Raw genomic sequence first — 25,789 nt, 5'->3', positions numbered from 1 at the left:
AAGAGAGAGAGAGAGAGAGAGAGAGAGAGAGAGAGAGAGAGAGAGAGAGAGCGCACAGGAATGTACTACTATTTTATAGTTTATTCCTTCTCCCACACAAAAGGGTTCACACATGTAATTAAGCACTAATATGGGTATGGATTTATACCTTAAAATCTATAGAATAAAATTTCAAATTTCTCTTCGCCTTACTGTTTTAAATAGTAAGGGTAAAATTACAATCCACGGTGTCCTCCCTCTAGAATTTCAGTTGTTCCCACATATTTCTAGGTTGCACTCAAGAAATCAGTTCTAAATAACACGGCAGATAGCAAATCTAGGAAAGCTGTAAGCAACTTCCCACTTCTACCCCTAGAGTGGACCCCCACCTCCTCCTTAGCCTTCAGGTGTGGTCATCAGACACCCTCTGCCCTTTCAGGGACACAGGCTACCCTACCCTCCGTCATCCTACCCACTGGCTCTGCATCCCTCTCATGTCTTTTTAAAGAGATATTTTTGGAACAGTACACTCACATCCAGACACCAATTACTCAATCTCCTAGCAAGTATGGAGATGATGGAAGTGTAGCCCTTTGGTTTCCTAGCAACAGCATTGAGAGGGAGGCAGCACCAGGAGCTGGTTGCCCAGCACCACTGTGCGTAGAAGGCATTTGCGCATTTCACTTTTGTTGTCTTTGACTGCCATTTCTAAAACGGTCTCTGTAGTCTTTGGGGAATTTAGGCATTCAAGTTATTCTTTTAAAAGATTTCTGCTGACATCCACAGGTCCTATAATTAACATATCAAGCCTCCAAAGGCCGGAAGTGTTCTGTCACCCCTAAAAATACAGAACCCCTGTCCTGATCTTCCTCCAGTCTTGTATTAGAAACTGTCAGACCACATCCCACTCCCTCCACCCTGTTCTCTCTTGACAAAATGTATCCACAGCCCAGATGTGAACATTCAAGCATTCCTTTCTTTCGTTTTTATTATTTCCAAGTCAGGAACCCTACCTTCTAGGGTCAGGTGTGGGATGACTTGGTCTGCCATTGGTTCTAAATACTCTCTGTAGCACATACAGCTCCACACCTGCTGTCCCCATGCCTCCAAAATCTTCAGCCCACCCCATGCCCCGGCAAATGCGTCATTGGCGAGAAGAAATATTTGACAGCCTCACGTAAGAACTGATTAAATGAGGGAAGAAAGTGAGAGCTGGCATGATGGGCTGACTGACTGGAATTATTTAAGATCCCAAAACAGAAGGCTGTGGAGTAGAAAGGCGGGTGGTAGAGGCACAATTTGGGGGATGGATATAGAAGTTGGATTAGGGAGAGATGTTTGACTGCCATAAGGGGTGACAGAACTAAAGAAGGCTGTATCTGCTGAAATCCAGAATCTATGGCTGCTGTTACATTCGCAGGGGCCCCAGCCCCACTGGTCCTGGGTGCGGAAGTGAAAGGGAGCAAGTGGCTATGGCGAGGATTAAAATGCCATGGGCATGCCAAGGGCTACCAGGTGGGACGATGTGCTCTGCTGCTGGACCAAAGAGGAAATCAGAAGAGGCACCAAGACTGCCCTGAGTTTATAGAAACCCCTTAAATGTGGGCGTGAAAATGTGTGGCTAAGGACAGGGGCTGGGATTCCTTGTTAATCTCCAGATTGCACTCCCACTAAACAAAAAAAGGCCATTTCAATGATAAACAGGGGCATCCCCTATGTACTCTTTCTGACTTCTGTTTCCTGGTTTTCTCTTTCTTGGACCAGAACCTTACAAATTACCATCCTGTCAGCCTTCCCCATCAGTCCTCTGTCTGGGTCCCATGGTTTCTAACATGGACCTTAGCCAGACAGTCCTTACCAGTCAGTCACAGGAAGAAGCTCCCGAGAGTTGACAAACAATCTGCGTCGAGTTGGAGGAAGATTTAAGCAATGGGTACAAATGGCCTGGGAAGTGAGGACAGTTTTTAATCCATCCCTGAAAGGCAGAAAATATAGTGGAGCCCAATCCATCCATGACATTTGAGCTCCTTCACCCTCCTGAGAATGGGGGAATGAAGCTAAGCCAGGGTGGACAGGCTAAGAGATTTCAAGAACAGAGGGTGGGGGAAGAGACGAGGATGGCAGAGGGGACCCTGGTCAATTCTGTGCTCAATAATTACTCTTCAAAGCTGGGTAACTAAGTGAAAGCAATGAGGATTTTAAAAAGTAAAACACAAAGGAAATCTCAGGAAAGATGGTTTTGCTCTTGTTGGCTCCTTCTCTGGCTCTGGGTCCTTATAGACTTAACTACACAACATCAACACATCGTGGGAGCTTTCTGTAGGGTCCATTCAGGTCCATTAGCTCTGCAGAGGAGGCTGTGAGTTGTTCCATTCTCTGCTTCCTCTGTGGCCGCAGATTCAAGGGAGCCAAGGTTAGAGCTCAAGGTACTCAAGAGCACCCAGTCTTCCACTGAGAGAAAGAACTCCAGTCCAGAAATGCCTCTCAGCTAGGTTTTGGGCAGAGCTGGGATGAGGTCCTATCTGTATACTGGAAGTCAGTCATGCAGAGCCACTCTGGCTCTCTGGAAGCTGAACAGCAACTTGTTCTGTGATCTTGACCCAAAGGCCAAAATGACACAAAAAGCAGAGCCACAGGTGTGGACCAGGAGCAGGGAGGTCACGGAGGGCCTCTCTCTACAGCTTTGATGAGGACCAGCTAGCTATGCGCAGCTAATCCCGGGAGCTGCCTCTCAGGGCTTTGCAATTTCATGGATAAATTTAATCTAACATAGAGCAGGTCCCTTAAATTGTATGTGAGGTTAGCTCTTTAATTTGTCAGTTATCTAAAGTTCCATATGTTCAAGTTCTGCTCTGACACAGGCCTTTGTCAGGAGACCAGTTACCATGACAGTGCCTCTGAAATAGAACAAGGCCAACACACATCAATAGACTGTCTAATAAATAGAGTAAGTACTACTTACAATACATTATTCAGTTTCTACTGAGCAGTAATTTGTGCAGAGCTGAAAATAACGACCCCTCCCCCCTTGGTTTAATTAAAGGAAAACAATTCGACAACCCAGAAACGAAGTGTTTACATCCGAGGGGAACTCGAGTTGCTGTGTGATTAAGAGGCCAAGATCCTGGGTGGATTTGCTAGAGAAAGTTAATGTGGTAAAGCCACAGATCTCCAGAGAACTGTTCTGAAGTGTTCTTTCTTACAACCTGCCCTACAGTGGGGTTTGATGTGAGGTACTAGCTAAATATGAGCAAAGAGAGAGCATACCTAAAAGACAGGCGATGATGTTTCCCCAGTGGTGGGAGGAGCATTTTCTCTGTCACAGCGATCCTGGCTCACACCTGTCATCATGTCTCTCTCCAGGCTGTGATGTTTTGTTCATTTGTTAAAGAACATTCTGTATTCCACTCTCCACAGATGTCCTGGCCTAGCTTTTCCACTTCCTGTCTTAGTTCTAAGACTACTCATTTCTCTAAGAAGGCTTGATTCTTTTTCCTGTTGTCATTGCTGTTTTGTTTGAGTGTTTTTGTTTTGTTTCTTGAGGCAGGGTTTCTCTGTGGAGCCTTGGCTGTCCTAGGCTTGCTCTGTAGATCAGGTTGGCTTTGAACTCACAGCAATCCGCCTGCCTCTGCCTCCCAGAGTGCTGGGATTACAGGTGGATTCCTTTTATGGAAGAACGGCATTAAAAAAAACAACTTCAAGGTTACGACGTATGAATGCATTGGTGGCTTAGGTTCTCTCACTTGACAGATCAGGAATGCTCATGCGCACGCACACACACACACACACACACACACACACACGCATGCACACATACACACACTTATAAATATCGTTGTATATATCCATCTGTTTCTATATTAAGCCAAACATGAGTTAAGACTGATGTCTCCAACTTCAATCTGTTCCACTTGGAATGCTTCCTATTCTTCTCCTTCTTTCCTTTACTTTCCTGAAAGTTCTCACTAAGCCGTCCTCCATTTACCTGATTGCTCAGATCTAGCACACATGTGTAGTCACTGTGCGCATCCGACTGCAGCTCTTGTAAACAGTCCTTTGCTCTCTTTAGTCTCACAGACTCCACTCTCACCCAAAGTGAGTCAGGGTGGCCCCTTAGTTCTTCTAAATCGACTGTTGGTCCTGATGCATGGCACAAAAGCTGCACTGTATACACACACTCCCCCATCAGATAGCATCATGGTCAGATTTGTCGGCGGGGAGCTGCTGAAAAGAAACACTCCCCTGCTGTCCCTGCCCTGTCTGTAGCTGACAATGTGAAAGCAAGTAGTGCACACTGCCCACCAAAACTCCCTTTCCCATGGGCATCATGACATACCAGTGCAGAAGGGGTCCTGTGTGTAGGACCTACAGCTTTATTGGTATGGTCTTGAAATTCTTGATTTTGCTATGTTGTATCTCTGCCTGTGTGGATATATGTCCAGTGAGTTGATGCAGGATAACCGAGAACAGAGGAGATGACAAGGTGGATCTCGGTTCTCACACAGCAGGCAGTGGGCACCATGAGTGCTAAGGAGTTCCCCCTGGATGTCAGGTAAACACAAGCACAGGTGATGCAGGCAGGGACCCTGTCCCCTACTGACCCTGACAGGGTGGCCTGAGCCAAAACAGAGGAAGCATAACAGTCATCATGGAAGCCATGCTTGGTAGGAAGCAAACTTAAAGACAGTCACTAGAATCTATCTGTTTATCTTCAGCACAAATGTTAGCTATGGTGAGAGTCAGGTCAGGAGAGTGCTACGCCTAATAGATAGTACATCATTAAATCATGAGCAAAGCATATAGGAAAGTTATTAGAAATTTTAAAGGATTTATAATCTCTGGTTCTCAGATTTCAAAAGACTAGGGGAATTAATGTATATTATATTATATATGTGCATATATATGCTGAAATGGAAGTAAGCTTATTAAATGATATCATTAGATTCAGAAGAAAAATTAATATTTTACATGAACCTTCTAATAAGCCAATTATTAACAAGAAAAGAAGCTTTTAAATGAATATCTTCTTGTCATTGAAAATGTAGCAACAGAATACAAAGCAGTCATTTTGAATTATACACAAGCTAGGAAGTCATTTTAGTTTCTTGTATAAACTCCCAAAATTGCAGCAAGTGTCAGAGGAAGCATTAAAATGCCATTTGTAAATTTATGCTTAAAATTAAGTGAAGACAAACAAAAAATGCTTTATGTAAAGAGTTAAATTTTTTTCAGAAAATGATTTAGAAACTTACTCTAGATGTACAGAAATTTGTATTTCAAAATAATTTGTCAGAAGTGGATCTTGATGTTGTCACAGCCTACAACGTACTCTTAAGAATTCCATTAACAGTTGCATCACAGAAATATGCTTCGAATTGAAATTATTTATGATTTTACATTGCCAAGAGCAGCTGATAACTCATTCCATTATAAAACATAGATAATAAAGTTGCTGAGTTTTATGGGCTTGTTGGAGAGAGAGTTATAAATACCTCATGGTCAATCAAGGTGGCATAGCAACTGTGTTATCATTTATGTTGACGTTGCCTCATTCACACCACGGTAGTTCCTATCTCCTGATGATGTTGAGAACTGAGTACATGAGTGAAATAACCTGAACTTGGTTCGATATGAAATGTCCCCCCAAAAACACTGATGGGTCCCCAGGGTGGCTCGTATCTTCACTTTCGTAGAATAATCTCTACCTCTGAGTATAGGCTTGGTCCGTGGTGATTTGTTTCGAAAACCGATAGATTCTGACTTGTGATGGGGTATCACTCTTTAGATTCATCTTTGATACTTTAATCGCATCATTGAAATACAAGTCTTGTGGCTTTCCCAGTTGTCTTGCCCCATGGGCGTGCCTTGGGCTGTTACCTGTGTCTTCTGACTCGCTTCAGGTAAAGGCCTGTTCCTCCTGCGCCCACTCAGGCTCACTCCCCTGCTGTCTGAAGCCCTGCCCTCCTACCGTTTCTTCTATCTCTTTGAGAGGAAACTTGCGGCTAAGGCTTACAGTGTGGAACTGGTATGCGTCTCATCTCCCGACCACATCACACCACCAGGACACAGGATCTCTCTGTAAAGCAGTAAGAAAGTGCTTTCATTCACACACTAAGCATTCAGTTAGAGGTCGATGCTTTCTTGGCTTCTTCTTATCTTTTCCCAGAGCCTTAGCTTATCAATAGCCAATGAGATACATAATCTTATGGTTCATTTTTTTTTAATCACATTTGTAAGAATCCCCATAAGCATTACCAGGTAATGCCGCCCGAATTCATCATCCATGAAATGTTAAACTGTTTTCTAGTTGCCTTGTGCCAAGAGTTACACAAGCACCTGCTATCACTAGTTATGACCTTTATTATGAACAAGAAAGAGAGTGTGTGACTGAGCTCAGGCTCCCTCTCAGCACCTCTTCTAGTTTAATCTCAGCCAAAAGCAACTTAGAGGAGGGAAAGACTTATTTGGTTTTCACTTCCAGGTCACAGTCCATCACTAAAAAAAAAGTCAGGATGGGAGCTCAGCATAATCAATAAAGGAATGCTGCTTGTGTGTGGCTCACAGGCTTGGGTTTAGCCAGCTTTCTCATCCACTCCAAGACTCCCTGCCCTAGGAATGGTGCCGCCCAGAGTGGGCTAATCCTTCTTACATCAATTAACAATAAGACACTCTCCCACAGGCATCCCACAGGCCAATTCCTTTCTCAGGGGCTCCGAGCTGTGTCACATTGATGATGGAGCTATTTAGGATAGCGCCTGCTTTTCTTGGTAGCGACTGTGATAGAGATTAGCATGAAGGACAATTCTTGGGGCGTGTCTTAGGCAAACATCTGAGAAAGAGAAAGTGAAGAAGTAATACAGACAAAAGGGAGAGCACAGTAGCCCAATAGGTTCGCTATGCCCCACAGACACTTTGACGTAGCCAAGCTCTTACGCTGCCACTAATTTTATACCAATATAATGTATCCACAAGTGCTTATCATAGTGTGCCAGCCAAAGAAGTGAGTTGTCCAAGCAACTGGCATCATAAGAGACCACTCAAAGGTGCTGCTGAGATTTTCCCCACCATGTTCCTGGAAGGTAGGGGGAGGGATTCTTTCAGTAAAGAGACCCTTGAAAACCAACACATGACCGTGTACATCAGAGTCATTAATTAACTTCCATCTTCTTTCATTAAACAAAGTAAGGTCTAAGAAAAATGTTCACTTCCTATTTGGCATTGAAAATATCTGGGCAGCTGGGGAAATTGATTATTATTTTTAAAAAGCTTACAAAAAATCAGGGTTGACCTCAAGAATCAGCTTAGGAGTCCATAACAGGAGAGTTGTAGAAGCAGGGACTCAGCACAGTACAGCCCTGCGTCTTGGATTCCAGCTGCTTATCCACCATTAAGCTCTGAGGAAATTACTTGGCCTCTAAGAGGTAGAGGTACACTTTCTGAAAAGGCAAACCTGAAGAACCTGCCTCCATCTTTGTCTCTTCTCCCTGGCATGTGCAGGCATGAGAAATACCTGTCACCATATGAAGTCAGCAGCATTGCAGATGACAGCCACACAGGTAGGTGGACTGTGGGGTGGGAGGGTGGTGGGATGCTGAATTTCCTTTCCCTATTTAGTTTTCTTTTAATGAATTACAATTTTTAACCCTTAAACTTGTCCCTAGATCCTTATTTCTGTGGCTATCTCTTTATTATAGTTTACTTATAGATATAGCAAATGACTACAGAAGGTTGACCAGATGACTTGATGACTTTACTTACACTCACTTGGCACAAACAATAGAAGGAAACTCCATGTATTCACTCATTCTTTTACAGGCAGGAGTGTGCAATGATTGTTTTTGCAAATGAAAATATAAACAGGCTTATTGGGTTCCTGGAAGTTCTGGGGAATCCCAGTGATACTGTCTGCTGCTCCACCATTTTTACTTGTGAACATAAGGAATTAATTGTACACCTTGCTGAGAGGACAAAGACATATTGCATATCCCAAGTACTAAAAACTTCCTTTTGGGATTAGAATATGGAGCTGTCAAGGAGAAAATACGTTCAAGATGTTGTGATGGAGAGAACACTCGAGATTCCAGTTCTTCAGAACCCACTGTGAGGCAGCACCTGCACAGCTACATAGCTCAGGGGTAGAAGTGCGCAGTGTCTCTCACAGACGAAATAGCCTCCTGCAGCCCATAATAAATCACAAGTCACCTGAACACAGAAATAGAGTGGGGGAGTAGCCATGAGGACTCCCTCCAAGAGTCTTCGAATCTTTCCAGATAGGAAAGCAGTGAGAAACAACTTCCTCTTTAGCGGGAGTGGGGGGGGGTGTCTCCATTTCTCATCTGAAGGTTAGCCATGCAGCTATTCATTTTAAAGTCACCCTACGTTCCAGTTTGCTTCCATCACACGGCAGCTCCTGCCCGTGCAGAGGTGATCTGAGTCAGAGGAGGTGGTCTAAGCAAGGAGGGCAGGACATGTGCCATCGTATCTGCTTCCACCGGACTCTCATTGATATATACTTTCTGAACCTTAATTTCCTCATTTGTAAAATGGGATTGTAGCGTCTGTTTCAAATTATTGTAGTAATTTAGCAAGAATAAGGGGAGGTTAATTTCCTGCCCAAAGGACACACTTCATTGAGGCTCAGATACTTTTTAAAAATATTTTGTTAATTTATTCATATTACATCTAAATTGTTAGCCCATCCCTTGTATCCTCCCATTCCTCCCTCCCTCCCACTTTCCCCTTACTCCCCTCCCCTATGACTGTGACTGAGGGGGGACCTCCTCCCCCATATATGCTCATAGAATATCAAGCCTCTTTATGGTAGCCTGCTATTCTTTCTCTGAGTGCCACCAAGCCTCCCCATCTAGGGGATGTGGTCAAATATGGGGCACCAGAGTTCATGTGAAAGTCAGTCCCCACTCTCCACTCAACTGTGGAGAATGTCCTGTTCATTGGCTAGATCTGGGTAGGGGTTCGAAGTTTACTGCACGTATTGTCCTTGGCTGGTGTCATAGTTTGAGCAGGACCCCTGAGCCCAGATCCGCCCGCCATAATGCTCTTCTTGTAGGTTTCTAGAACCCTCTGGATCCTTCTATTTCCCCATTCTCCCATGCTTCTCTCACCTAAAGTCCCAATAGGATGTCTTCCCTCTGTCCCACTTTCCTGGTAAGTGAAGACTTTCATGGGACATGCCCCTTGGGCTAATGTCCAGATATAAGTGAGTATATACCATTTGACTCTTTCTGCTTCTGGGTTAACTCACTCATTATGATCATTTCTAGTTCAATCCATTTGTCCACGAATTTCAGGAATTCCTTGTTTTTAATAGCTGAGTAGTATTCCATAGTGTAAGTGTACCACAGTTTCTTTATCCATTCTTCTACTGAGGGATACTTAGCTGTTTCCATGTTCTGGCTATTATGAATAAGGCTGCTATGAACTTGGTTGAGCATATGTCCTTGTTGTGTGCTGGAGCATCTTCTGGGTATATTCCAAGGAGTGGAATAGCTGGGTCTTGAGGAAGCCCTATTCTCAGTTTTCTGAGATAGAGCCAGATAAATTTCCAAAGTAGTTGTACCAGTTTGCATTCCCACTAGCAATGAAGGAGTGTTCCTTTTTCTCCACACGTGTGGTGTCACTTGAATTTTTGATCTTAGCCATTCTGATGAGTGTAAGATGGAATCTCAGTGTCATTTTGATTTGCATTTCTCTGATGACTAAGGACATTGAGCATTTCTTTAAGTGTTTCTCAGCCATTCGATATTCCTCTGTTAAGAATTCAATGTTTGGTTGTGAGCCCCATTTCTTAATTGGGTTATTTGGTTTGGTGGTGTTTAATTTCTTAAGTTCTATATATATTTTGGAAATTAGACCTTTGTCAGATGTAGGGTTTGTGAAGATCTTTTTCCCAATCTGTAGACTGTCACTTTGTTCTGCTGACAGTGTACCCTGCCTTACAGAAGCTTCTCAGCCTCATGAGGTCCCATTTGTTAATAGTTGACCATAAGGCCTGGGCTGTTCAGGAAGTTGTCTCCAGTGCCAATGTGTTCCAGGCTCTTCACCACTTTTTTCTCTAATCTATTTAATGTCTCTAGTTTTATGTTGAGGTCTTTAATCCACTTTGATTTGAGTTTTGTGCATGGTGACAAATATGGGTCTAATTGCATTTTTCTACATGTAGGCATCCAGTTAGACCAGCATCATTTGTTGAAGATGCTATCCTTTTTGCATTGAATAGATTTGGCTTCAGATACTTTTTTTAATGAGTGAGAGTGACACATTGTTTGGTCCTTGCTCCTTTCCACTGTTCAGGGCATAGTATGGGTCCAAATGTATCTTTGGAACAAACTAATCAAATTAATCATTTTTCATTTCCCATCAGAGTCACCCTATAGAAAGGCCTATTTTCCTAGAACATGCTCATACTCAGAAAAAGTCTTAGCAAGGTCTTTGCTTTTTATTTCATATATTTCATACCATTTTGGTGGAAATATAAATGGGCATAAACACTTTGGAGAACAATGGGGGTAGAAATTTTGTGAAGAAGTTGAACACATGTGTACCTTGAGATTCATAAATTCCACTTAAATGTGCACATTTCCAAGGATGTACTTTATATGTCAAGTTATTTTATTAGTCAGCTTTCTGTTGTAGAAAGATGAATTATTCTTTCTTCACTAAATAATGCAGTAAATTATTACAGCAACAGTTTTCTTTAACCAGCTGGTTCACCAATGACTGACACAGAAAGACCATGGCTTACTATTAAGCTGTAAGCACTATGCTGGGCAGATTCAGAGCTACTCTAATCCTAGTACATTTAAAACCCACATAAAACCCAATCACTTGCCAATCTGATGCCTCCAGGGGTAGCTTCTGCTCCATCAGTCTGTCCTTTCAGTCATGTGCTCACTGCAATCTTGCCTTACGACTTCTCTCTCTCTCTCTCTCTCTCTCTCTCTCTCTCTCTCTCTCTCTCTCTCTCTCTCTCTCTCTCTTTCTCTCTCTCTCCCTGGCTTTCTCCCCTCCTCTGCTCTGCTGCTTTCTCCTTCTCTCCTCTTAATCTCCCAAAGCCAAGCCCAGGAACCTAAAACTCTGCCTCCCTCTCTTCTACCTAGCAATGGGCTCCAGCATCTTTTTTGAGTCTATCAGGGATAATTGGGGAACATTCCTTGTCATCACATGGTTACAGGAGATAGTTCAACATTCATAGCAATGCCCATGGCAAGGCAATAACCAGATCTCACAGCACTGAACTAAGCATTTGAAAACACAGTTGGACCTTCTTCCAATAGCTTTCTGTTATTGTTTTCCATAGCCAAGAAAAGTAAACTTATAAAGATGTGGTTTTAGTTCGTGATGGCTTGGTATCATTGTTTTGGGGCCTAAGGTGAGTCAAGGCATTATGGTGGCAGAGTGTGGCAGAGCAAAGCCCTTCATTTCATGGCCAGGAACTGAAAGAGAGAAAAAGACAAAGACTAGAGTCTCAAAATCCTCTTCCAGAACATACCCCTAATACCCTGAAATCTCTAATTAAGCCACCTTTCAAATATTGCACCACCTCACAGTAGGGTAGAGACCAGACTTCAAACACTTAAGCCTTTCAGGAACATTTCAGGTCCAACTGTAGCACCTCACATGTACAAAAGTGTTTATCTCATACTAAAACAAACAAACAAACAAAAAACAACAACAACAGAAAACAACATAAAAGGTTAGTAACTAGAGAATTTCCATGTGTTAATGTTTTCTTTTATAAAAGTATTGAACAATATAAATGATTGTCTTGTAAATGATTTTGTGCAAAACTATCATTTGAAAAGAATATACATAGACCAGAATTTTCATTATATGTGAGTGTATTTGTGTAATTGTGTGTATATCTGTGTGCATCTGTGTGTATCTCTGTGTGTATGTGTATGTGGTGTGTGTGTATATATATGTGTGGTATATGTGTATGTATGTGTGGTGTGTGTGCATGTGTGTGGTATGGTGTGTGTGTGTATGCACAAGTATGTATAGGTAGATGTATATGTGTATATGTGTGTGGTGTGTGTATATGTATGCACGGGGGATGCAGTGTGTGTGTGTGTGTGTGTGTGTGTGTGTGTGTGTGTGTATAATTTCATGTGTATATCATTTGTTTCTCTCTGCTGCTGTGATAAACACCATAACCAAGGCAACTTAGAAAGAAGATTTCTTTGGGCTGATGGGTCCAGAGAGGGGGGTTGTAATAATGGAGAGTCATTGCAGCTGGAGCAGGTACTTGAGAGATCACATCCCAACCACACACAGGAAGCTAAGAGACAGAACTAGACCTGAGGTGAAGCTATGGACCCTGAAGACTCTCTACTCCTGTGATGTACTTCCTCCAGCAAGGTTCTGTGTTCTAAAATCCCCATGAAACAGCTCCACCAATCAGGGACCAAGAATCCAAATGGCAGGGCCCATGGGGGACACTTCTCACTCAACTCGCAGCATCATCCAAAAGTATAACATATTTCTCTGGGGTTCAAATGTACGTAATTGAAATATAAAGAAACCCAGAGAGGAATGAACACTACACTCAAAACACAGCTTACTTCTGAGGGGGAAAGGTGGAAATAGAGACAGTGTAGAGGGTGTACAAGTGACAGAGAGGAACAGAAATGATGCTTGGTGTCTCAGAAAGGTGGTGGGAATAATGGTGTTAGACAAACTTCCCTACTTGTATGCCCCAGGAATGAAGGGTATTATTAAATATTATCCTAAGGCTCCTTTTTCTCAACTAAGATTTAAAGGAAACCTCAAAACCTTTCCTCCTCTCTGTTCTGAACTTACACTTCCCAAGGCTCAAAGTAGTGAAGTAATTTGTCTCAGAGTACACAGTCAAGTATGAAAGATTCATCTCAGCTTGGAGCCCTGAATTCCCAGGGCTTCCTCACTCTTTCTCTTTTTTTCTGTAAAATTCTATTATTTAGTCACTTTACAGCCTGATCCCTGCCCCTCTCCCTCCTCTCCTTGCAGCCCTGCCCTTACGGGCCTTCCTCCACCCCCTTCTTCTTTTTCTCAGAGAAGAGGAGCTCCCTAATGGGTACCAACTCACCCTGGCACCTCAAGCACCAAAGAGGACTAAGAGCATCTTCTCCCATTGAGGTTAGACAAAGTAGCCCAGCTAGAGGAAAGGGATCCAAAGGCAGGCAACAGAGTCAGAGATAGGTCATGAGTTGTAGCATGGTTATTCTGTACTTTATGACTAATATCCAATTATAAGTGAGTACATACCATATGTGTATTTATGGGTCTGGATTACTTCTCACAGGATGATCTTTTCTAGTTCTATCCATTTGCCTGAAAATTGCATAATGTCTTTGTTTTCAATAGCTGAGTAGTATTCCACTGTGTAAATGTACCACATTTTCTCTATCCATTCTTCAGTTGAGGGACATCTGGCTTGTTTCTAGTGTCTGGCTATTATGAATAAATCTGCTATGAACATAGATGAACAAGTATCCTTGTATGGTAGAGCATCTTTTGGGTATATGTCCAGGAGTGGTACAGCTGGTTCTTGAGGTAGAAATATTCCAAATTTTCTGAGAAACTGCCAGATTGATTTCCAAAGTGGCTGTACAAGTTTACACTCCCACCAGCAATGGAGAAGTGCCCCCCACCATGTTCCACATCCTTGCCAGCACAGCTAAAAATATTCTGTAAAAAACAAAAAACCAACAACAACAACTTCTGGAGGAATCACCATCCCTGATTTTATGCTGTACTACAGAATAATAGTAATACAAACCACATGGTATTGGCATAAAAACAGATGCGTTGATCAATGGAATGGAATTAAAGACACAGAAATAAGCCAACATACCTACGGACACCTGATTTTTGACTAAGAATTCAAATCCATACAATAGAAAAAAAAGAAAGCATCTTAAACAAATGGTGCTGGTCTAACTGGATGTATGTATTCAGAAAACTGCAAATACATCCATATTTATCACCCTGCACAAAACTCATCAAAATGGATCAAACACCTCAACATAACATCCGGTGTACTAAATCTATTAGAAGAGAAAATGGGGATCAGCCTTGAACTCATTGGTGCAGGAGACAACTTCCTGAACAGAACACCAACAGCTCAGGCACTAAGACCAACAATTAATAAATGGTAACTTGTAAAACTTAAAAGCTTCCGTAAGGCAAAGGACACTGTCAATAGAAGAAAACAGAAACCTGCAGACTGGAAGAAGATCTTCACCAACCCTACAACAGGCAGATGGCTAATATCCAAAATATATAAAGAACTCAAGAATTTAGCCACCACCAAACCAAATGATCCAGAGGTACAGAGTTAAACAGAGAATTCTCAGCAGAGAAATCTCTAATGGCTGAGAAGCACTTAAAGAAATGCTCAAGGTCCTCAGTCATTGGCAAAATGCAAATCAAAACAGCTCTGAGACTCCATCTTACACCCTTCAGAATGGCTAAGATCAAAACTCAAGTCCTAGTGTTCTTTCCAATCACATTTGTTGAGTTTCTACTCTTGTGTTACCTACAGGAACCTAAACACGGGGATGATAGAGCTATCAGAAATGTTCAGAGCCAGCAGGAATCTATGCCCATGGTAGGTTCATTCAGAAAGATCTAGGGCAGGGTGCTCTGAGTATTTATCTGAACTATCCACGCAAAGGCTATGATATTTCTGCCTTAGCAAGATTGTGGAACATTCTGGAAAATGCCATGGTGACTCATTCACATTCCCACTTTCAGTCCCTCTAAAACAAAGACCACAGATGGCACATCTGGGCTGCACTATCAGGCCACATGTTTTGGCTCAGTTTTGTTTTTTGCTTTTTTTTTTTTCTTATTACTGTGTGATTTGGGGGACGAGCAAAAAAAAAAGAAAGGTTGTGGGTTAATGGTGATGTATTTGTGTGTCAAGTTAACAAGGGGTCAGCTGTCTTGGCTAGTTTTATGTCAACTTGACACAAGCTAGACTCATTAGAGGGACCTCAATTGAGAAAATACTTCAATAAGATCAGGCTGTAGGCAGCCAGTGGGGACATTTTCTTAAATAGTGATTGCTGTGGGAGGTCTCAGGCCATGGTAGGTGGGACCACCTCTGGGCTGGTGGTCCTGGGTGCTATCAGAAAGCAGGCTAAGCAAGCCAGTAAGCAGCCTCCTCCATGGCCTCTGCCTCAGCTCCTGCCTCCAGGTTCCTGCCCTGAGTGAGTTCCTGCCCTGACTTCCTTCAGTGATGTACAATGATGTGGAAGTGTAAGCCAAATAACCCTTTTTCTCCCCAAGCTGCTTTTGGTCCCAAGCAGTAGTGACCCTAACTAACAGCACAACAGCTTGAGTTTTGTAAGATTTATTTTCTTAAAACTCACAAGATAGCAGAAGCCATAGTTAGAAGTGCAGGATTCCACAGATACACCATTATCACAACACATTCATAGATACATAAGAACTTATGTGTGTCATTTTATGTATGGAATAAGATGAAGATGGCATCTTAAAAAGGCGTGACGTGAAGAATCTTATCTTGGTGTTCAGGCATGCTCTCAGTGGATTTTCGTCCTGTCCTCTGAAGTAATGCCTTCCACTCAGCTTCAGTGAGGACCGGCTGCTCAGCTGGCTTTCTCTCAGATGGCAGCCGTCGTTCAGTAATGCCTACTCTTCCTTGCACACGCTCTGAGTTGTTTTGCGCTCTTTGGATCATCATCTCAGAAGCATGCTTGCCTATCTGATGTTTACCACGAAGAGAGACTAACTTGGCTGCTTGAGATGGAAAAGGTTTTGAGAGGCCTTGGTGACTCAACCCTATGCTCCATTTTAAGGACCATACCCGTTCTCTTTCAGGTCCAAGAATCTGTAGCGGTTGCTGACATGGCAGTGGCATGCCACAGCACCTCAGGCCAAGGTGCTCTTTGGCCCAGCACCACACCCTTGTTGTCTCCCCTAATCACAGAGAGAACTCAGCCCCGAGGCCCTGGCACACCTCACTTCATATGTCTCTATGCCTCCTCCCACTCCTGTTAAAAATCCCCACATTGTTTGGAATTGATCTCAGGAAAGCCTTTATCTCTCTCCAATTTCCTCCTTTCACAAGTATTCTCATGGATCAGTGCCTAGGTTGGACTTTTCACAGGATGATATCTAGCAGAGATACATTTCTATTGCAATCTTTCTGAAGCAAATATCTTGGGGAGGGCGGATATTTATTGGATCTTCTTATAAGTCCCTAGCATTGCTCCCAAGGCATTAAGTACTACCTCACTTTTGAAAGCCTCTGGTGACTGTACACAATGAAGCATAAGTTGCTTATTTCTCAGCCCAGGTGAAATGCATACCTGCCAATCTGTTAAGCTGGGAACCCATGATATTGGTGCTATGGGCTTGCACTAGGCTAAGCAGATGTGTCTTCCTTCCCCTAAACACATTTTACATCCTCATGAGAGGAAGGGTAAGGGTTAATGGGTGGCCCACTGTTGCTCAAGCGAGGCCCATTGGCATCCACAGGCGGCTGGATAGAATAGGCATGGGGCTGGAGGAGCTTCTGATTCCTGGATGCAGACTCATTTTTTTCAGGCACACCAACACTCTTTGATTGCATGAGTTTGACTATTTCTTTTCGATTTCCTTTGAGAAAAGGCCTTCTTTGTAGCCCAAGTGTGCCTCAAACTTATTTTATTTGTATGTTTATCTGTCGGTGTGAGTAAATGCATGTGCAGGGGAACACATGCACACATGTCCATGGAGAGCCAGAAACCATGGAGCTAGAGTTACAGGAGCAACCTGCATGAGTGATGGGGACCAAACTTAGGTCTTCTGCAAAAGCAGAGGGCAACCAGTAAGCTGTCTCTCCAGCCGGCTGTCTTAGTTTCTCTATCCCCTCTCTTTTACAAGCCTTGCACTAAGCATCTCAGAACCACCTGGATCATATCAATTTGTCCTTAACTCTATGTTTCAGACCTATGGCTTGCTCAGGCATGCTCTGGTTTCTCTCCAGATGTGAGAGCATCTGAACTCTCAGGAGAGGCAACATCAGCCGATGTCTTAGACACTCCCCTGTTAGCACCAAGTTTTTTCTTCAAAGGAGCTAAGTAAGGGAACGAGCCACTGAACAATTCTTCAGTCTTCTGGACGCACTAATTTTATCCCACATGTTTTTTAAACATGAAAGAGAAGGTTCAATATAAGCAGTAAACATTGGCCTGGCCTTTACTGGCAGAAAACACAAAGCGTGATGCAAACAGTCCATCACCAATGAGAAAAAGTCCAAAGACCAATCAGTTAAATAGAGAAGAAAGATAGAGGAAGAGAGGGAAGGAAAAGGGGTATGGGAAGAAGCCATGCCAAATTCTGCCATGTTAGAAGTCCTGTGCTTAGGCTGTATACCGTGACCTTCAAGTTGCTGACCTTTGCCTCCCGAGGTCTTGCGGTCTAGGCTATCCTTGGATTATTTACCTTTGAAAGAAGTAGGGAAGTCCCAACTTGGAACCACCCAGAGGATCAAGAAAGTTCTTACAGAGAACTAGGAAGTTCTACAAGGAGCGATCTAGGCTATTGTATTCTTGTTGGGGGCTAGGGTCAGTGAGATTAGAATAGATCCTATTTACTTTGCTCTATATATGTTCCTACTAGTCAGCATTAAAGTGAATCTTGATCAGAAATTTCCTGACTTGATTCATTATTTCTCATGTCTCTGTATCCTACTTTCAATCCCCACTCCCTCTTTCAGGTGAACCCTGATTCGATTTTTCCAGCCGGCCGGGACCCGACAAAGGGGATGGAGACCCAGTTTCCTTCATAAATATTTGTTGAGCATGGCTGGTGACAAATTCTTTCCTTGTCTGTACAAGTTAATGTCTAGAGCGTCTGCTCAGAGGAAATGCACATATGTTCTCAGGCAGCACATTACTCAGGGTTTCCTTACGTCACCAAGAACACAGCTAACTGACAAATGTAAGAGATCAAGCCCTGTCTGGGGACCGCATGGTGTCCCTGGGATAGAGAGAGTGGGATTCTTACTAAGCCTTGCGTGCATGTGGCTGTCCTGGAGCATGCTTCTGATGGCCACTCTACCCCAGCAAAGCCTTCCTGACATGCTCGGCCTGCTTGGCCTGTACCACAGCCCACCTGAGCCTGACTGTGCTGCCTTGTCTGCTCCTCCACCACAAACTGGAAGGCAACTGTTGCTCTGTGCAATGCTGTGTGAGGGGCGTGCTCGAGGGTGAGTAATGACAGAGCAAACAGCATCTTTCCGGTTCTGTTCACACTGGAAATCCCCTGCAGATGTTTGTGATGGGAAGGGTCTGTGAACGCCCAGTGCACTGTTTCTCTAGATGCTGGTCAGCATGCCCACGTCTTTTGTCCTTGGGATACACGGGTGACAAGCAATGACGGTACACCATGATGATGATAAGGAGCCTATCTCATAGTCACTAAGCCTCCAAGACCCCCATTTGCTGATTTGTCTCCAAGGGGCATCTCTTGTCAGCCATGGGATATGTCATCCCAACTCAGCCTTTCGAGAGCCCGTCTCTATTCCCCTTTATTCCCAAAGCATCTTGGTAAGACTTACAGATGTTTCCAGACAGCAGCTCGTTGGGTACTGGGATCATTTTTTGTAGCACGATCCTCAGTTGAGCTGCCAAACACGTGGAATGAAAACATCAAGATGTAACAACTCTGGACTCTTAAATGTGTGCTTCAGATTTGTATGCTTCAGGAAGATTCCTTGGAGCTCCATGCAAACCGACCCCAGCTTCCCACAGACCTCTGTGCCTGCCCTCACCATCCCCATGTTGCCTGTGTCCTGCAGTGAATGTTAAGACAGAAATGTGAGGATCGAGACCTTTCTGCACTCTCTATCTGCTTAATAAATGTTCTCGACGGGCATTAGAAACTGCCCTGAGTTAAGACATTCTGGAAGCATTTTGCCAGTTGCAGGCCCAAAAGATGTGTCTGTCAACCCAACCGTGAGTGAAGAGCAAGCTATATAAGGCCACAGAACCTATTCTTAGCTTCTCTTGTATTGGCTTCCACAGCAGCATGTCTTTTTTATTTTTATTTTTTGAGATTTGCGTACATGAGACTGTATTTTCATCATTCTTGTCTGTCCCTTCTGCCCCCTACAGCTTCCTCCCATGTCCTTCTCATGCCCTCTCAAGTGCATGACCTCCTCTTCTGTGAGAATTACTGTCACACACAGAAAACAAACAAACGAAACCTACTGAGCTGATTTAGTGTCCCTCTTTTGTACACATGTTTCAGTGTGACGCTCTGAGATTGGATAACCTGTCAGGCCTCCTTGTCCCTGGAAGAGAAGTTTGATTCATATTCTCTCTCTCTCTCTCTCTCTCTCTCTCTCTCTCTCTCTCTCTCTCTCTCTCTCTCTCTCTCTCTCTCTCTGCAACACTGATTATCTGAAGCTCTTTTCGAAGGGCAAGACCTTATGAAATTTTCCCATCTACACCGGCATGTTGACTGGTACTGTATTGCTCAGGTCTTGTTCAGCCAACCCTAGTGTTAGGATCTCACAAGTCAACCCCCTTGTCCTTTGTAGGAGACACTGTCTTCTGCCTCCCCTTGCCCTTAGATGCAGGGCTTGGGTTATGGACCTACCAGCTGATGTTCCACACCCCAGTCGCTCACTCTCTGCATTTGCTCGGTTCTGGGTTTCTGCGATGTCTGAACAGCAGGATTTTTTTTTTTTACAGAAGTCTCAGTGCCATGCTGGTGTGCAGTTCTCAGCGTTCACTCTACATGAGGACCCCTAGGAAATGCTGCCTCCACGTCCCATGCAAGGCAACCCTGGCAGGCAGTCTAGGAGGAGGCCAGAGGCCAGTGCTCTTTGTTGTTGTACAGTGAACACCTACACCTGCTCCTGGGTGTGCAGAAGCAGAAAAGCAGATGGACACGCTTGTAAATACAAAGATACCCAAGCAACTGGCTGTTGGTTTCATTCTTGTAACGCTTTTCTTGTTTATCAATTTTTTTTTGAAAGTTCAGGTGTGCCTGTAGCCATTCAACAGTGAAGGTATGCTTAACAAAAAGACATGGAGCCGGGCGTGGTGGCGCACGCCTTTAATCCCAGCACTCGGGAGACAGAGGCAGGCGGATCGCTGTGAGTTCGAGGCCAGCCTGGTCTACAAAGTGAGTCCAGGATGGCCAAGGCTACACAGAGAAACCCTGTCTCGAAAAAACCAAAAAAAAAAAAAAAAAAAAAAAAAAAGACATGGAAGTCGGAAGACTCCAAACTTCTCACGCCCACCCCACCCCTTGACTCATGAAGGAATGAAAAAACTGTAACGTGTGTTCTTCTAAGCAGTCTCTGCAATCAGGACAACCACAGGACAACCACATCCCCAGGTGGTCCAGGGGATGACTGTGTCAGAGCACCATAAGACACATGTATGGTTATGTCAAAAAGAAGCCCCTTTTTCTTGTACACTTGCTAACCTATCCATTCTTGAGCATGTATATGTCTATATCTGTCTGTTTAAGTGAGAGAGAGAGAGAGAGAGAGAGAGAGAGAGAGAGAGAGAGAGAGAGAGAGCGCAAGAGAGCATTCATGAAGCCGTATACGCAATTCAAGATACGGCTGGCTTTGAGCTTCCTCGATGAATGTCAGATGTTTGGGAAGTAGTGTGCAGGCACATGGACTGTTCACATACCACGGTTATTTCAATATTTGTTTCTCAGAGTAGGTCCAATGTGCCCCTTGTTTAAGCTCTCACTTGCTCAGCACACCAGTTCTCCATAGACGCGTCTATAAAGACCCTTTATCTCATACTGGGGCTTTGCTTGTTTGTTTGTTCTTCCCAATTACTGTGCAAATCTGATGAGGTTTTATGATAAAAGAAAGCTAACATGAAGTATTAGTTCCCTCAGGAGTTCAGAAAAGTCAGTTTATGACTAACCAAGTTAAACGAAGGACTCGTTTGGAAGGCTGGGGCCTGTTCCCACCTCGAGGACTATGGGTACCAATAAGGGCCATTATGTTTACATTACAAACTTTTCCATTTCTCTCCCCACTCCCTACCCCACCCCTGTGGTTCTTTCTGTCTTTGGAAAAGGGGAGAAAAAGATGCAAGGATTGGAAGTGGGGTGATATAGGGAAGGTGTTGGAAAGTAGATAGGGGAAAATAAAAGCAAAAGAAAAATTAAAATGGATGGAACTTCATTAGAGTATTTTACATATGCTCACACTTATACTGGGAAGCTGGCAACAGGACTCCAATTCCTTACACCTCTCCACCAAAAGCCTCCATTTTCCCTGTCAGCTCCTGGGGGAGCTTAGATTATCCCAGGCATCTGGGAAAGCTGGGAAGAGAGAAAAGAAGTCAGGCAGCAGCCCTGTGCGGTGGGCAGGCGCTGTTCTCATGGACAGACTCTGAAATCCTACTTTTCCTGAGCGCCCAGGGCCTGGATGCATTTAGCTGTGAAGATTGCAATGAGGTCTCTCATCAGACAGGAACAGGTTCAAGACACAGGCAGAGAGCAGCCCCGATGGTTTTCAAAGAAATGCTACAGGTGGCTGAAATGTAGCTGTTTCCTTAGGCTTATTCTTTGTATTTTGTGTGTATGAGTGTACGATGGTCTCAATGCGAATGCCCCCCCCCCCGCCATGGGCTCATATATTTGAATATTTGATCTCCGGTTGGTGGAACTGTTTGGGAGGGACTATGAGATGTGGCCTTGTGGAAGGAAGTGTGTCACTGGGTGAGGGCTTTTCCTGTTACCTATTTGTGTGTCAGGATGTGGGCTCTCAGCTGCTCCTGCTGCCACGCCTGGGCTCCCCCATCATGGACTTGCCCTCTTAAACTGTCAGCCCAACTCAATGCTTTCTTTTACAACTTGCCTTGGTCATGGTGCCTTAGCACAGCAACAGAAAAGTAACGGAGACAGAGTGGCTCTCATGTATGTATATGTGTGGCACCACATGTATACCTAGTACCTGCTAAGGTCAGAAGAAGGCATCAGATCCCCTGGAACTGAGTTTTGGATGGTGGTCAGCTACTCTGTCGTTTCTAGGAACTGAACTCAGGTCCCCTGCAAGGGCCACAAGAGCAGCCGCATTCTTAGCCACTGAGCCATCCATCCAGCCTTCACGACTGAGATTTTAAAACACAACTCTCGGGTTCCTTGCCTGTCTGCGTACACATCTCAACCAGTGAGCTTAATAAATAAAAGAGTAATCTGCAGAAAGACCCAGACACACAGAATGGGGTTTCCATGTTTGTTCTGGCGATGTAAGCTAGAGAGAGAGACGTGGATTTACAGTGAGGACGGGTAGTCACATACCATTTAGTCAGTGAAGCCCAACAGGACGAGGCTAGGCTGACTCTTTATGAGATCATGGAGGATGTGAGGCAGGCCCATAGCTGCAGGGAGCCCTTTATTTTGTTGAGCTACCCAAACCATCTCGATACATGTGCTGAGAAATCTGAATCTGAAGCCAGGACTTGCTGCCCCAGGCACCAGAAGATAGCCTCTCCCATAAGACTATTACAGGTTCCTACGGTCTTGGCTCACTCTCCTGTCACAGGGTGTCTCAGAATACACTTTGAGGTCATTGTTTTTGTGGTGATAATGCAGGGGATGTCGTGTTGTAACTGGAAAGCCTTACACAATAGCAAAGCAGGTTTACTAGCGGAAAATGATTCTGTCCATGGGTGACTTGGTCACAGTCCAAGGGGCCAGGCAGCGGAAGCCATAGCAGGAATCAGAAAGGGAAGGAGCCCTGGGATGCTGGGCAATAGAACACGCCCCCGCCCCCCCCCCTTGACTCAGCCAAAGACAAACACCCCCTTTTAAATGCTGGTCAGATCCGGAATCCAAGATCCTTCTGAGGTTAGCTGGAGCTAAGAATTACTAACAAGCCTCAGTTCCACCGTTTTCCAGAAGAGCCGAGAACACCCAACTTTCCTCATGTGGCGGCTGCTTCATGCAGAGCAAACACTGTCCCAGATTGCTTGCGGGTATGGGCATGCAAGGCGGCAAGCCGGTACTAAAACACAGCGAATAGATTAGCCCCAGAAGAGCTGAGCTTGGCCAGGGCTTTCTCCTGCCCTCCCTCCTAGAGGCACAGTCTCACGGAAATGCATGCCCTAAAACTCTCCTCCCACAGGAGACAAAAAGTGGCCTGGGTGCAAGGAACCCCTCAATGTCACTGCAGTGAAAACTCCTACACTCTTCTCTCAGTAACTGCCCTTTCTCACACTTACCTGAGACCACCCGCAACAGGGCTGCTCAGTCACATGACCTAATCAGCCCCACCTCCTCCAAGCTGCTGTCTTCCTTACCTGTTGTGGCCTGGCCCTTGCTCCCTGAGGCTTAGGCTTCCTGTTGTGTTGTCTATCAGGAGAAGTTTGAGGCCCCGTTCCCCCACAACTAAACAGTTTGAAACAATTGTTTAGGGTACTTTGTTTAGGGTACTTTGTTGTCTATTGCCGAACTGCCTGATGGGACACAAAGGGTAGAGGGCAGGAAGAACACTTTCACTCTGGCTTGGAAGTTGTCACTTTGACCTCCCAGGCAGGTACCACGAGCTTACAAAAATATTAGAAGGAAAAAGTGAAAAAAAAAACCTGTATTTTACAGATCTGTTTACATAAAGTGCTTGCTGCGCAAACGTGAGAGTTGGAGTTCAGATCCCAGCATGCATGTGAACAGTCTTGCATAGCAGCCCGTGCATATAATCCCAGCACTGCGAACTGGAGAAACCAGGCTCCCAGAGAAGTTCACCCCACAGGCAGTCTAGGCACTCAGACAGCAACAATTTCATTGAAAGACCCCATCTAAAAACCAAACCACAACAACAATAAACACAGGTGAACAGTGCCAGAGAGAGACAGACTTGACACTGACCCCTGGCCTCCACAGATGCACACGTGGGTGTGTACTTGCACACATGCACACAACACACACAATCAAACAGTAAGATCCAGTACCATTCCGAGTGTGTTGTTGACCGATTTGATAGAAAACTGTGCTGTGGTGGTAAGTGGCAACACGAAGTCTGACCATCCGGAGGTGCTGGGCAAGTCGCCCAGAGGAGGGGACGAAGAAAGTGTGTCCTCAGCAGAGTTCTAGCAAGTGGAAAGGCCTCGGAGTACAGGACAGCCTGACAATATCAGAACACTGAAGCGCAGAGGCGGGGGGGGGGGGGGGGGGGGGGGGGGGGGGGGGCACTTGGCAGCAAGGGGAAGAGAGTGGGCGTGGCCAGGAGAGACGCAGGGGCACGCCCAAGGCCTGCCAGCTCTTTCAGACTCTTCATAGCAAGAAAGACCAAAAAGATGAAAGCAGTATGGATCGGTAAAGCAGTGTTTAGAAGGTAGACACTCAGGCCGGATTGGGTTACGCCAGAAGAACCGGGTTTTTAAAGCTTAAAGCTTGATTTCCAGTTTCATCACTAGAAATAGGTACCACGGGGTGAGTCGGAGGAGATGAAAAGGAGAACGTCGGACTTGAGCTCAGCCTCGGACAGGACAGGGGCTCCAGACCCAGCTGCAGGGGTGTTCCCAGAAAAGACCACTACAGGAAACAGACAACATGAACAACAGCTTTGGTGGCCTCTGGTCCCTTCAGGTTGCCTAATGTATCGTTTTCTAAAAGCTAATTTTCTCCAGAATTCCTTTGTGGATGGCCGTATTGTTGGTCCATGTCTTTGATGCCAGATGATAATGGTACCCAAAGGCTAAGGCACACAGGGGATGGCATGTTGTCCAGGGGACACCAGGAGAGAAGGCCAGAGCAGGAAAGCTACAGGGCAAGTATCTCTGGGATGTACATTGGGAGGGAACCAAATTAGCTTAGAGGGTGAATTAATAATAGTGTAATAACTACTCAGATCTTATGCTGTGAAGCTTGTTAAAATAATATAAAGGAGCCTCAATTATTTGTGTGATAGCCCCGTTAAGAGAGAAGCGATGAGAAACACACACACACACACACACACACACACACACACACACACACACATATATATATATATATATATATATATATATATATATTAACAACTATTAGGAACCAATAAGGAACACACACATTCATATCTCAGGTCTACATGCAAACGCCCACCATTTTGAAGAGTCCTGTCATCTATAAAACCTGAAGCAAGGCTTCAGTATGTGCCAGTGACTGTCAAAAATAATTCTAGGTTCACTTTGGTAATAAGAAACAGGAAAGAGATAGAGGAAGTTACAAGGAGGACATAGAAGGTAGAAATCTGCATGCCAAGCCAGATAACTCTCTTGTAGAGAGAATTCTGGAATTTCAATTTCTTTTTTAAAAAATACAGAAATATTACAAGAATATATTTTCATTTTAATCCCAGATAGGGGGATATTGGGTTACATTAGGCTATCCATAGCTGACTATGATTTGTTTTGTACTCCAGCAGAGGCATGGTTTGTGTCAGCTGCAGATAGTTTTGTTGTTGTTGTTGTTTTGCAATTATGTGATGTTTGGAATTCTGGGAACTTTTCAGAGGGCACAAAAATGCTAGAGCCCTGATAAGTGGAGTTGGTGGTTGTTAGTCATTCAGTGGAGTTGGTTGCAGTTTGTTAGTAGTTGTGCTCAAATAAGAAACAAAAAGAAAGAAATTAGATTCAGGGTCTCTCTCTCTCTCTCTCTCTCTCTCTCTCTCTCTCTCTCTCTCTCTCTCTCTCCCTCCCTCCCTCCCTCTCTCTCTCTCTCTCTCATTAGCAGTTCTCTGGGGTGGGGGAAGTTGTTAGTAGTTGTACTCAAAAAAGAAACAAGATTAGATTCAGGGCTCTCCTCCCCCCATCTCTCTTTTTCTCCTATCTAGTGA

General features: G+C 44.3%; 1 long non-coding RNA gene across 1 annotated transcript; it reads left to right on the top strand.

Annotated features, from left to right (window-relative positions):
* Window positions 1–2,876: 2,876 nt before the first annotated feature.
* On the top strand, window positions 2,877–19,881 carry LOC311605295. The gene is made up of 3 exons (XR_014781885.1): window positions 2,877–2,926; window positions 7,477–7,535; window positions 19,689–19,881. It is a non-coding gene; the product is annotated as an uncharacterized lncRNA (long non-coding RNA).
* Window positions 19,882–25,789: the final 5,908 nt, after the last annotated feature.

This window comes from Acomys minous, assembly GCF_964271855.1.
Source record: "Acomys minous genome assembly, chromosome: 9".
Taxonomy (NCBI): domain Eukaryota; kingdom Metazoa; phylum Chordata; class Mammalia; order Rodentia; family Muridae; genus Acomys; species Acomys minous.
The sequence above is the reverse complement of the archived record's forward strand: the minus strand, read 5'-3'. Positions and strand labels throughout refer to the sequence as shown.